The sequence below is a fragment of the Cyprinus carpio genome, unplaced genomic scaffold (genome assembly GCF_018340385.1).
Source record: "Cyprinus carpio isolate SPL01 unplaced genomic scaffold, ASM1834038v1 S000000169, whole genome shotgun sequence".
In the NCBI taxonomy this organism is placed as follows: Eukaryota; Metazoa; Chordata; class Actinopteri; order Cypriniformes; family Cyprinidae; genus Cyprinus; species Cyprinus carpio.
The window spans coordinates 664,154-678,651 of record NW_024872920.1 but is presented as its reverse complement, the minus strand read 5'-3'; the positions used below and the strand labels follow the sequence as shown (position 1 = coordinate 678,651).

The window sequence follows — 14,498 nt, the reverse complement described above, 5'->3', positions numbered from 1 at the left end:
CTCTCAGAGGACCTCAGATGATGCCAACCCTGAAGAAACATGCAGAACTACCAAATTTTGCTATATGTTTGAATGCATCATATAATAATTGCTGTTAAAAGTGTTCATTGTCTGTTTGATAACGTCTTTAATATATTTTTCTGTACATTTCTATGAAGGTATTTTTGGTGCAAAACAACTAAGCGTCTGTGACAGTTGAATTTGTAGTTGTAGAGAATAGCCATACATGTGTACCAGTAAATTTGAAGTCACAGACAAAAGTTGCAAACTTGTAGGTTTTTTTCCTCTTTCACAAACACAACACAATAGTTACACCTTCTCGAATCCTTCACTGCAGGTGCACAAATCCTATTCTACGAATCACAAATCAAGAAACTCTTAAGCTCACGTTTTGCTACTATTTCTGCAGTGAATTTGGTGCAAAACACATTCACACACCTGCATAAAAAATGTGAAGTCACTGACAAATTTTGTACATCCGCAAATCAGTATGTGAATTCTTGCAATGAGATTTGCACACTTGTAGAATGTTTTCTTACATATATATATATTTTTTCCTTGAGGCAACGGCGGGCACTGTTCAGAGATCAGAGAGTTTTGGCCAATCAGAAGAGCTACACTATCCGATTTTTGTTATGTTAAAGTTTGTGAATCTTATCGTCTGCAAATTCAGGGGGTGTATTTTGGAGCCATCGTGGCAATGATTACATCAACTGGTAAGTTATAACGTCAGTTAGCCCAAGTAAATGAATCAGAGAAGCATTATAATTCTTTGCTGCCTCTTTATCGCAGGATATTTCAGAAATACATTGCATAACAGCAAGCTAACATTAAAATAGAAAAGAAAAGCGATTTAATAAACACCGTTGTACGTCTTTTGTATTTTATTTTCAGATTGTGCTCATTTGTCATGTCATCTGCAATGGAGGTGTATTGGAGTCTTTTCTTGTGATTGCTAACAACAGGTGAGTAAGCTGCCATCAACTACTACAGGTCCTTCTCAAAAATTTAGCATATTGTGAAAAAGTTCATTATTTTCCATAATGTAATGATAAAAATTAAACTTTCATATATTTTAGATTCATTGCACACCAACTGAAATATTTCAGGTCTTTTATTGTTTTAATACTGATGATTTTGGCATACAGCTCATGAAAACCCAAAATTATCAAGGCACCTCAGTGGGAAGTCTGTGGGAAGGAAAAAGTGTGGCAAAAAACGCTGCACAACGAGAAGAGGTGACCGGACCCTGAGGAAGATTGTGGAGAAGGACCGATTCCAGACCTTGGGGGACCTGCGGAAGCAGTGGACTGAGTCTGAAGTAGAAACATCCAGAGCCACCGTGCACAGGCGTGTGCTTTTGAACCAGAAACAGCGGCAGAAGCGCCTGACCTGGGCTACAGAGAAGCAGCACTGGACTGTTGCTCAGTGGTCCAAAGTACTTTTTTCGGATGAAAGCAAATTTTGCATGTCATTCGGAAATCAAGGTGCCAGAGTCTGGAGGAAGACTGGGGAGAAGGAAAATGCCAAAATGCCTGAAGTCCAGTGTCAAGTACCCACAGTCAGTGATGGTCTGGGGTGCCATGTCAGCTGCTGGTGTTGGTCCACTGTGTTTTATCAAGGGCAGGGTCAATGCAGCTAGCTAGCAGGAGATTTTGGAGCACTTCATGCTTCCATCTGCTGAAAAGCTTTATGGAGATGAAGATTTCGTTTTTCAGCACGACCTGGCACCCTGCTCACAGTGCCAAAACCACTGGTAAATGGTTTACTGACCATGGTATTACTGTGCTCAATTGGCCTGCCAACTCTCCTGACCTGAACCCCATAGAGAATCTGTGGGATATTGTGACAGAGAAAGCTGAGAGACGCAAGACCCAAACACTCTGGATGAGCTTAAGGCTGCTATCGAAGCATCCTGGGCCTCCATAACACCTCAGCAGTGCCACAGGCTGATTGGCTCCATGCCACGCCGCATTGAAGCAGTCATTTCTGCAAAAGGATTCCCGACCAAGTATTGAGTGCATAACTGAACATAATTATTTGAAGGTTGACTTTTTTTTGCATTAAAAACACTTGGTGAGGATTTCTTCAGTTCGGCTTTCAACACCATCATACCAACAGTTTTATCGGTCGGATTAAATATGCTAATTTTTTGAGATAGTAATTTTGGGTTTTCATGAGCTGTATGCCAAAATCATCAGTATTAAAACAATAAAAAAAGACCTGAAATATTTCAGTTGGTGTGCAATGAATCTAAAATATATGAAAGTTTAATTTTTATCATTACATTATGGAAAATAATGAACTTTTTCACAATATGCTAATTTTTTGAGAAGGACCTATATATTAGCCAAGTTAGCCACAGGCTGCTGCTCTTCACTAACCCACAGAACTGGACTAGGAATATATTAATTTAACAAAAATTATAAATGTCAAATATAATAATTTACTATAAAATTTTAACATGAATTATGATTGTTATGTACTCAAAAAACTCCTACTTTTTACTGACCATGATCTATAAAAGGCTGTTGTGGCTGTCTGTTACAGGAGATTTCTCCAAGCAAAAACACGGATGCTGATTATGAGGGACTCATCATATGGCTAGTGTTCCATTTTATTGAAATGTTGAATTAGGTAACCCAAAATATTTTGATTTTGCATTTACATTCATGCATCTACCAGATGTGCTGCATAAGGTACACATTTTATTGAGTTAAGTTATCCAAACAGTAGCCTATTTTCAAGTACTTCTTTTGTTTTTTTATTTTCTAGTTTGTGGTCTGGATCATGTGATCTGCAATACATTCCGGTCCGAGGCTTTTACTTGTGATTGCCATCATAATGGTGATAAAATCAACTTGTAAGTTAGCCAAAGTAAACTAGTTAAAAGATTTTTTTTTTTAATCGTTATCCATTCCCTGGGAATCAACTCCATTATTTCAGCAATATAGCATTTTTATCTAAATGAATGCTGTAACGCTCAGCCCAGCGGGCTGGGTTACTAAAATTGGAATGGGGTCTGATTTCTCTGTGTGAGAGTTAAAACGTGTTAAAATAATGACATAAAACAGAAATTTGGTTAATAAGATTGGTGTATTTACAGGTTCACAATAAAAGACGTCAAAACAACACTATAAAACCAGGTAAACTCAGTCTGTTAAAAAAATACAGGTATTTTGTCCATACCCTAAAAACAGTCCAAGAATCCCAGTGTGTCATCCCAGTGTGTCACTATGTGACACTGTCACACAAGGGACATGTTTTAACCGCTCTATTTATTACAGTGATTTTATGTATTATAGAGTTTTAATTGGTTTTCATGTTTCTTATGTCTATTTTATGCCTCTTAACCATTTTAGTGTGTGTAAGATTTAAGAACTGTATGGTTGGCCTGTCAGGTGATCAGTCACCTGACAGGAAGCAGGAGCATTATAAAGAGAGCAGAATGGCAGACAATCAAGGAGGCCATTCACAGCTTCCACTCACACCCAGACTGTGGAGTTTCTTTTATTGGACTTACCTTTCCGGACACTTCCAGCCACTTGGATTTCACTTAGATTGGATTGTGTGTGTGTATATACACTGCTGGACACTCACATTGGGACTCAACAACACATGGGGATTCTTGGACTGTTTTTAGGGTATGGACAAAATACCTGTATTCTTTTAACAGACTGAGTCTACCTGGTTGTTTTTAAGTCTTTTATTGTGAACATGTAAATACACCAGTCTTATTAACCGTATTTCTGTTTTATGTCATTCTTTTAACATGTTTTAACTCTCACACAGAGAAATCAGGCCCCATTCCAATTTTAGTAACCCAGCCCGCTGGGCTGAGCATTACAATGCATTGTAAGGAATGGAGTTTTAATGATTTGTGATGGATTATAAACTAATTGCACTTTCCTTTGTAGGTGCATTCAGAAAGTATATAGTGTTTTTAATAATCTCAAAGCACATACAGCACAGTTGGGGCAAATTCTTCAATCTGGGTTTAATGTTTTTACTCTCTTTTGTGCTTGCAGGTTCATTACAAGAATCAACCCTGGTGCCACCAAATGCCATTCAAAGTCACAGATCAGATGCAATTCAGAAAAGAAGAAGCATCAGACTAAATCCCCTCATGGTGTTTCTCATCAGAGAGCTTGTCAGCTTTGCCAAAATTACTGAAATTTAACACAACACAAACTAATGTTTTACTGTATTTTATTTCTGTAAAGCCTGTTTTGGGGGGACTGTGATGATGCCCTTTTTCAGCTAGTGCAAGCTAGAGGTCAAGACTGGTAATTTGTATTTTTAAAAAGAAAATGTTCAACAATTAAAAATAATATTATCAGGACAGATGCTAATGAGTTATTGTGATTTTTATGGGGTTGGGGTTGTAAAAAAAAAAAGGTTTACAGTGTTGTATTGCAATTGGATTGTTTTATACAGGTAAAAACTGCAAATAAACTGAACATTACTAACACTGACAATACAGTAATACTACTTTAAATGAAAATACAGTAATACATCCATCTACAGTAAAATTTACAGCAATCTCTTTACAGTATAGTTTAGGCAGAAAGAAAAATAAAATAATAAAAACATTTACAAGCTGAGAGCATCTTCCAGACCTGACAGCAGCAAATACCAATAAAGGTATATTTTCTTTCTTTTTCTGAAATCACTCACTGTTATACATGTGTACATTTGTTAATAATTTAAATATATTCAATCATCTCGTATATGACATTCTAATAATAATGTATTTAATAAAAGGGTTAAAAAGTCTTTTATAAAGTCTCTTTGTGAGGTGAAGCAGGGATGGTCTGAAAACCAGTCAGTATCTGGTTTGACCGCCATTTGCCTCACGCAGTGCAACACATCTCCTTCGCATAGAGTTGATCAGGTTGTTGATTGTGGCCTGTGGAATGTTGTTCCACTCCCCTTCAATGGCTGTACGATGAAAACCGGGATTCATCCATGAAGAGAACACCTCTCCAAAGTGCCAGACACCATCAAATGTGAGCATTTGCCCACTCAAGTCAGTTATGACGATGAACTGCAGTCGGGTCGAGACCCCGATGAGGAAGACGAGCATGCAGATGAGCTTCCCTGAGACAGTTTCTGACCGTTTGTGCAGAAATTCTGATGAAAAAGATGCTGGATGTGGAGTGCCTGGGCTGGTGTGTTTACACATGGTCTGCGGTTGTGAGGCCAGTTGGATGTACTACCAAATTCTCATGGTAGAGAAATTAAGATTCAATTCACGAGCAACAGCTCTGGTGGACATTCCTCCAGTCAGCTGCCAATTGCACGCTCCCTTAAAACGTGTGACATCTGTGGCATTGTGCTGTGTGATAAAACTGCACATTTTAGAGTGGCCTTTTATTGTGGCCAGCCTAAGGCACACCTGTGCAATAATCATGCTGTCTAATCAGCATCTTGATATGCCACACCTGTGAGGTGGATGGATTATCTCGGGAAAGGAAAAGTGCTTTCTAACACAGATTTAGACAGATTTGTGAACAGTATTTGAGAGAAATAGGCCTTTTGTGTACATAGAAAAAGTCTTAGATCTTTGAGTTCATCTCATGAAAAATGGGGGCAAAAACAAAAGTGTTGTGTTTATAATTTTGTTCAGTGTATAAACAAATGTACAGTATAAAGGTGAGTGATGTCAGAAAAAGAAAACATACCTTGGTTTCCGCTATCTGCTTTGGAAAATGCTATCAGCTCGCAATAGTTTTTTTTTTTTTCCTCCCTGCTGATAGGTGCCCAAACTAGCTCTTCTGATTGGCCAAAACTCTCTGATCTCTGAACAGTGCCCACCGTTGCCTCTGCAGATGCACAAATCACTTTTGCACCATTTGTCACATAGATATGTGCTGCAAAAGGTAGAGTGTGCGAAACTTGTCATTTGAAAGTGGAAAACAGGTTTGAAACTCGTAGCAGCAGATTCATGCCATTGTTATGCACTTGTGTTTGTGCTAGAAAAAGCATCCAAGGAAAAAAATATATATGCAAGAAAACATTCTACAAGTGTGCAAATCTGATTGCAAGAATTCACATACTGACTTGCGGATGTACAAAATTCGTCTGTGATTTCACATTTTTTATGCAGGTGTGTGAATGTGTTTTCCACCATATTCACTGCAGAAATAGCAGCAAAACACGTGAGTGTACGGGTTTCTTGATTTGTGTTTGCAACTTTTGTCTGTGACTTCAAATTTACTGGTACACATGTGGCTATTCTTTGCAACTACAAATTCCACTGTCACATGCTCGGTTGTTTTGCACCAAAAATACCTTCTTACATTTCTGCCATATGTCCATAAACTGACAGTCACCACTGATAAGCTACTACTAAATATTGTAGAAACTTAATTTTCTGTAAAGTTGCTTTGCAACGATCTGCATAGTAAAAAGCGCTATACAAATACTTGAATTGAATTGAATTTAGATTGCATTCCTTCTCACACCACACACCATGTTCTTTAATATGACTTTGACCTATTTATAAATGCGCTCAACTTGCTGATGTCTTGAAACTGTATACCAGAGCCATCTGACAGCTCCTCCACAGCCGTGCCTGCATTGGTAGAGTGCCAACAGGATTATCTGACAGCATGAAGAAGCACTGAAATCCTGAGTGTCTGATTCCCATTCCCACTCAGCCAAATGTCTAGGACATTCACTCTCACCCAAACAAATCTACTAATCATTACAGAAATTTTCATCTACGTGGGACAGAGTAGAAGCATTTTTTTTAGATGGCTGCTGTCCCTGCCCATTATGCTTGTTATGAATACTTCATTTATTGAACTTTAGGAATCATCTTGGATATATTTGCCTAATTTTACCTATTTTATTTATTTATTTTTTTTATTTATTTAAAGGTCAACAAAAAACCTCTCTGAGATTAAAAATCACTTTTACATAAGTGTCCTGGCCAACTTATACACATATACACAAACATTTACATATTGACTCATCCTCATATTCTCAAATGATATTTAAAACATGTTTTGAAAGACACAAATTATAGCTTTAATTTCATTCAGAGATAATTCTAACCCATGGGGTACAGCATACTTAAAGCATACTTTTTCAGCATACTTTTTGTCCTAGTTCAGTTCAGACAATAGGTGCAGAAAGATACATTTTGGGAACAATGAAATAAACTACCAACAATTTTCTGTTGAAGAAAATAAAATATGAGGGCAAATGAAATCTGTTGTATTGTTATTGATCATTGGGCCTTTTTAACCTTTATCGCTGAATATGTTTTACACTCCTTGGTTTAAGTTATGAAAAAAAAAACATTGTTATTTTTAAATAAAAATTAAATTCAAAAACTGTTCTTTCCTGTTTAAGGAAAAATGAGGTTTACAGTATACACATTTTCATCTTGTGTAAAGTAAAATTATTTAAATGCAAAGACATTACATTGACTTCTCTTATCAATCACTCTGTGGGGGTGTGTAACTGTATACAAGGATAAAAACAGAACAGAATACATTCATCATAAATAGAAAGTAAAACCCAGCCCATTATAACCAAATACAGTGGCTGCACTGCTGAGACAACATCTTGAGTCTATATAAAAAGAGACATCCTGGACCTCAGTGACTTCCAACCACTGGAAGGTGAGTCAAGACTCTGCTGTGCCAAAATTATTAATTTAATTTAAGTTGATCATTTTAATTAATTGATTTTTTTTTACTGTTACATTTGGTTGACATTAATAGGAATATTTGATACCGTTAAAAGAAAAAAAGGGCATACATGAGATTATATATTAACAGAAAGCAATATCCAATAAATAGCCTGTGTCCATGTATTTATTTAACAGAACCTAGCAGAAACCTTTCTGGTCTTGAAAAACAAAAAGGTGAGCAGATTGGACGTACACGTAATGATATACTGCATCTTTAATGAAAATACTCTGTAAATGCAAAAGAATAATTAATTTTGGAAGACATTGTTTTTTTCATAACTTAAGTAAGTTTGACACCTAAAAATGTGTACCTTTTAACATTTTACCCCAAAAAGTAAAATCATGGGAGATGGTGAAATGGAGTGTTTTAGCTCGGTGGCCATTTACCTCTGGCAGCCAGAAAGAGAGCGAATCAAGGCTCAGAACACCCCCTTTGATGCCAAAACAGCATTCTTTATGACAGATGTAGCTGAGATGTACCTGAAAGGTATTCTTTTTAGTAAAAAGGGTGGCAAAGCTAATGTCAAAACTCACAGTGGGAAAGTATAACAGATAAAAAAAATATATTTCATGTGTTACTGTGCTTGAGTTTTCAGAGGTCAAAGTTCTTCACTTAAATAGTGTATAAATGTGTGTACATGTTCATTACAGACTGTTACAGTAAAATCAGATGAAATATTCCCAATGAATCCTCCCCTTGTTTGACAGAATTGAGGACATGGCCAACCCTTACGACTATCCAATGATCAGCCAGGGTGAAATCACTGTAAAGAGCATTAGTGACGTGGAGGAGTTCATTGCCACTGATGTATGTTGACAACTTGCAATATTATTTTTAGTACCATTTTTGAGGTGGTACAAAAAGTACAGTCTATTCTACCTGAAGTAACGAGTTTTATATTGAGCAATTTTAATAATGTGTCACTGAATAAAGCACTTACACACTATTATTAATATGTCACCTGCCCAACCAGATGGTATAAAATACCAAATTTGTGTTATAGGTCAGTGATTGGGCTCAGACAATCACAACTAAGTGTTTTTATTGCCTACATATAAGACTGTTTTTAAGGAGAGAATGTACAAAATAAGATGTAAAGGTTTGGACTGAAGATCCTGTGCTCTGTTTACAAGAGTGTTATAATTGCATGGACTTGACTATGCTTAAAGAAAGCTGTGGTGATGATTTGGATGAACTTGCTGGGGCCCATTCTACGTATATCGCTAACTCATTTAGCTGGATTAGATTTTTTACGATTAAGCATGATCTCGGATTATTTGGTTCTTCGAAGCTCATCCTTGACTTGCTGTCATAGTAACAGGTCCCTAATCTTAAACCTGATCAGGAGCAGGCTTATTTCATATGAGCAGGATTAGATTGCATCTTTTTAAGTAGAATTGATATTTAAAATCATTCCCAGCCACTGATAATTTATTACATGAGTACCATACTAATTCAGGGACAATAATTTATAATTGTTAATAATTTATAATTGATAAAAAAAATAAAAATAAAAATTTGAAAATAATATTATAATTTTGTGTTATCTATAATTCTATAGACACAGCCAGTTTTACTCATTGAATGATTTATTTGTGACAAAAATATTTTCTTTTATGAGTGTATTTGAGTTTTACACACATGCTGTAAAGTTAATCTGACTTGTGCATTAATTTGAGTGCTGGCAGTTATTATGGGAGTGGCTTGATGGAGTGCAGGTGATGCAGACAATTTGATCTTGACCCTTAAGAAACTTTAATTAATGCTGTCACATAACAAATCTGCTTCAAATATAAAATTACATGAATTGATAATTACAATATTGAAATAAAAATGTAAAGCCTGTACAAATACTAGAAATCGTGAATATAAATAAATAAAATAAAAGAAGTGCACATTTCATTTATCTATTATAACATTTATGAAGTTTTGTTCAGTTGGCTGTTTCCTTGTAAAGGTCCAGTATGGAAGTAAAATAATGCCAAATGTTTTTGAATTTGAAGGGCTTCGTTTCTCAAAAGCACAGCAAAACACTGTGACATTGGTTCTACGATCTACTTAGACCTACGATGCTTTTGAGAAACGAAGCCCTTACCTGGACATAGCAGAGACAAGTCATATTTAATTAAAAGACAGAGATTAACTGATATAGTGGTAGAAATGTAACTTTTTAAATTTACAAGCGGCAGATTTACTTTAGAATTGCGATTGGGTTGTATTTAATGGTGCTATATAAAAAATGGTGCTATTTAGTTTCTTGTCATTAGTGGCATAATCAAACAATACACTCTCTATTTCAGCGTATTATAGTGGTTTTACTAAAAAAAAAACAAAAAAAAAACAAAGGCAAGACATTTCTGGATTTATATTGATCACATCACCTTTGCAGTAAAAAAACACAGCTTGTGTACTCGGGGTAAAGATGAATCACTTAGACACTTGAGAAAACAATGATTTGGGTCTTAATCTTAATTTCCCGCATACAAATACAGTATACTGACCAATAAAATCATAACTTGTACTCACCGCTCGGTCCATTTCGACAAATGACGTTTTATGAAGGCCTCTCGTCTCTATTGCTTTGATGTTTGTCAAGATGCGCTTACACCTCCTCCTGGTGAAGACGATTTACAGCAGATGAGATTATGCTCGGTAATCTACTGATTTTCCTGCTGTTCCCGGATGTGAAACGTTGAATTTACTGTCAAATTTGAACCACTGAATTTGTGGAAGCGAATTTGTAAAGCGAAATAAAATGGACTGAAACTTGTTTGTTCAATATTATAGGTTGTATTTTTAAACAGATCGAATATTTTTGAAGTGAAATCTGAAAGGTGAATATGGATTCTTGAATTTTTGATTATAAAAATCTGTTTGAAATGTTTTTAATTGAAATATTCATGGCTTAAATTTACAACCATGTTGAATTTCAGCCCATAATAATGCAAGACTTAAAAATTCAATGCATTAATATGCAAGTACGGTTAATGCAATGCATATTTTTTCAATTATTGTAATTCAACAAGCTTTTTTAATTCAAAAACATTTGGCATTATTTTACTTCCATAGTCCAGAAAGTTTTACGTGAGGAGTCTTTTTTAATTATGAGAAGTCATTATGTTGCTGTCTTGCCGCCAGCCAATCGCTGCATTGCTGTATCTGCCCTTTAGGGGGAACACGAGAATGCACAGTAATCTTAGACAACTTAATCCATATATTTTAATAAAATCCACAATTTCTTTTGAAGTACCAAATTAGCCAGAGATCAGTTATCACAATTCGAAGATCTGGCATCTTTCAAATCATCTCAGATATATTAAGCGATTTGTGAAGAACGGGCCCCTGATGTGACTTGTTCTTATGTTGCCTTTTGTTGAGACATGATAATTCCTTGTAAAACGGTCAAAATCTACCCAAATAATAAACCATGGGTGACTGAAATCTGTTAAATCCAGAATAGGAAATAAGAGATAGGTGTTTAAACAAGGTAAATTCACTTATCTGTATAAACAAGTAGTTGAAACGAGAAATACTAAAGTCAAAACAGAATTATAAGGTGAGATAAGAGAGTCAGATAGCTGCTAATAAGTTGGGCTTGGCCTTGTCTAGTATTTAAAGTACATAAGTGTATGATAAGTTCAAAGCACAATAATCAGGTCGTCTTGGACGGATATAATTCTGATTTGGAATTTTCAAATGCCTTGAATTTTTTTTTATAATAATTTTGTTACAATTGTTTTTAGTAAGGAAATCCAGGACTTGTGTTAAAAGCATGAGGATAGCCAGCATTTCTGTATAGACCAAGGGGAGGTGGAAAGGGCCTCAAATAAGACTGATGGGCCGATAATATTTGTAGGCGGGTACTCAAGATTTGTGGAAAAGAGTTGAGTTCTTTATTTCACTACATTTTTAATATGTCTTTGAGGGTTCAGCACGTTCCAAATATGTGGAAGGATGCAATTATTCTCCCTGTTCTGAAATATATATGTCCAAGGATGCCAAATGAATTTAGACCAGTGGATCTTAAATCTGTTTTAATGAAAATTATTGAAAGTCGTGTGAGATCTGAAATCTTTAAGATGACTGAAAGTTTATTCGATCCAATGCAGTTCACCTGCAGATATAAAGGTGGATATAAATATAGAAGAGGTGTAGAGGATGCCACAGTGACCTTGATGCATTCACTTTTTAACCATTTGGAGGGGAAGTGCAAGACTTTTATTTGTAGATTTTTCCTCTGCTTTTAATATAATTCAACCTTACATTTTAGTAAGTAGGCTATTAGAATAATTTAAATTGAGTAATAACTTAATGGGTTGGGTTTTAGATTTCTTTGTAGTATTTAATCTATATGGTCCTATTCTTTGGTGTCCTGGTTTGGGAATTTATCTTTAACCGCCTGGGCTTGGCAAAGATGCTGGATGGAGCACTTGGATATTTTCAAATGACAGAGAAAACTTATAATGCGCTGTCACTTTTGATTGGACACATAAAAGTAATACATCACTTGAATCTGTAAATGGTCTACTTTTATTTGTGTATGCTTGCCATATCAACAAAACGTCTTCACTCTGTCTCTAAAATGCTTTTAGAAACGCGTCACTAAAATTTCTTCGCTGGCGCCGATACAGGATGGCTGCCTCCGTGACGTGCTCTGCAGTTGTTTTTTTGTTAAGTTTGTCCTGTCTTTAGTTATATTCCTGCAATCAGTTTCACCAGGGACGAATTGCTGGACATTCGGCACCACACATCTCCCGATATATTACCGGTTTTCGACTATTCTGATGTTTTGCTGGACATTTTTGTAGGTGGAGCAGCTGCGCTGATCACACGCTTCAAGAGGACGCGCAGACGGGGAAAAAGAGCTGGCGCGCTCGTGAGACTCAGAAAACGTGGATTTCTAACGCCGTTGCCTAGCATCCATCTGGCAAATCTCCGCTCTCTACCCAACAAAACTGGACGAACTCCTTCTGCTCTCTCGGACAAATAAGGATTTCTCACACTCTGCTGCTCTGTGTTTCACGGAAACTTGGCTGCATGACGCCATTCCGGACAGCGCGCTCCATCTGCCGGACTTTCAGCTGTTCAGAGCGGACCGCGACACAGAATCAATGGGGAAATCGCGCGGCGGCGTGACATGCTTTTACATCAATGAACAGTGGTGTACAGATGTAACTGTGTTAAAAAAGATGTGCTGCTCAGATCTCAAAAGACTCTTCATTAACTGCAAGCTGTTCTATTCGCCGCGGGAGTTTCACTCGTTCATTCTTGTGAGTGTTTACATCACTACGCAAGCGCACGTAAGCCTGGCTTTACAGAAACTCGCTGATCAGATCACAGAGACAGAACAACAAGACCCGGACTCTGTTTTAAACATTCTTGGGGACTTTAATAAAGCCAATCTCTCCCGTGAACTGGCAAAATACAGACAGCATGTTACATGTCCCACCAGAGACAGTAATATATTGGATCACTGTTACACCACGATAAAGGATGCATATCACTCTGTTCCACGAGCAGCTTTGGGACGTTCTGATCACTGTCTGGTTCATCTTATACCGACCTACAGACAGAAACTAAAATCAGCTAAACCTGAAGTAAGGACTGTAAAAAGATGGACTAATGAAGCAGAGCAGGATTTACAATCTTGTTTTGACCTCACTGATTGGAGTGTTTTTGAAGCTGCTGCTGCCACCGATCTGGACGAACTCACAGAGACTGTAACATCTTATATCAGTTTCTGTAAGGATATGTGTATTCCTACCAGGACTCAACTAATTTACAACAATGACAAACCGTGGTTCACTGCAAAACTCAGTCAGCTCCGTCAGGCCAAAGAAGATGCTTACAGGAAGCGGGACAATGTCTTGTATAAACAGGCTAAATACACACTGGAAAAGGAGATCAAAGTGGCAAAGAGGAATTATTCTGAAAAAATAAGGATTCAGTTCACTTCCAACGACTCAGCATCAGTGTGGAAAAGTCTGAAAGAGATCACCAATTACAAGACACCAACCCCCAGCACTGTGGAGAATCAACGACTAGTAGACGATCTGAACGAGTTTTACTGCAGGTTTGAAAGAAGAACACCCATCACCTGCCCTGAACGCCTCTCCACACAACCGTTCACACCATTCACAACTCCTGCAACCCGTCCTGAACACCTCTCCAAACAACCGTTCTCACCATTCACAACTCTTGCAACCCGTCCTGAACACCTCTCCAAACAACCGCCCTCACCATTCACACATCCTGCATCCCCCCTCTCCCCCACACACCTGCAATACAGATAAGCGAGGATGCGGTGCGCCAGGTCTTCCGGAAGCAGAAAAGGAAAAAAGCACCAGGCCCAGACTGTGTTACACCAGCTTGTCTGAAATCCTGTGCTGACCAGCTGGCCCCCATCTTCACACAGATCTTCAACAGACCACTGGAGCTGTGTGAAGTCCCTTCATGCTTCAAACGCTCCACCATCATCCCCATACCAAAGAAATCCAAAATTACAGGACTAAATGACTATAGGCCTGTGGCTTTAACGTCTGTGGTCATGAAGTCATTTGAAAAACTGGTGCTGGCCCACCTGAAGGACATTACTGGACCCTTACTGGATCCTCTTCAGTTTGCCTACAGAGCAAACAGGTCTGTGGACGATGCAGTAAACATTGGACTGCATTATGTTCTGCAACACCTAGACAGACCAGGGACTTATGTGAGAATCCTGTTTGTGGACTTCAGCTCGGCCTTTAACACGATCATCCCAAACCTCCTCCTGCCCAAACTAACTCAGCTCTC

The 14,498-nt window shown here is 37.4% G+C and overlaps 1 long non-coding RNA gene across 1 annotated transcript; it reads left to right on the top strand.

Annotated features, from left to right (window-relative positions):
• The first annotated feature begins 6,898 nt into the window (after positions 1-6,898).
• Positions 6,899-11,196, top strand: LOC122142820. The gene is made up of 3 exons (XR_006158805.1): positions 6,899-7,879; positions 8,041-8,192; positions 8,414-11,196. It is a non-coding gene; the product is annotated as an uncharacterized LOC122142820 (long non-coding RNA).
• Positions 11,197-14,498: the final 3,302 nt, after the last annotated feature.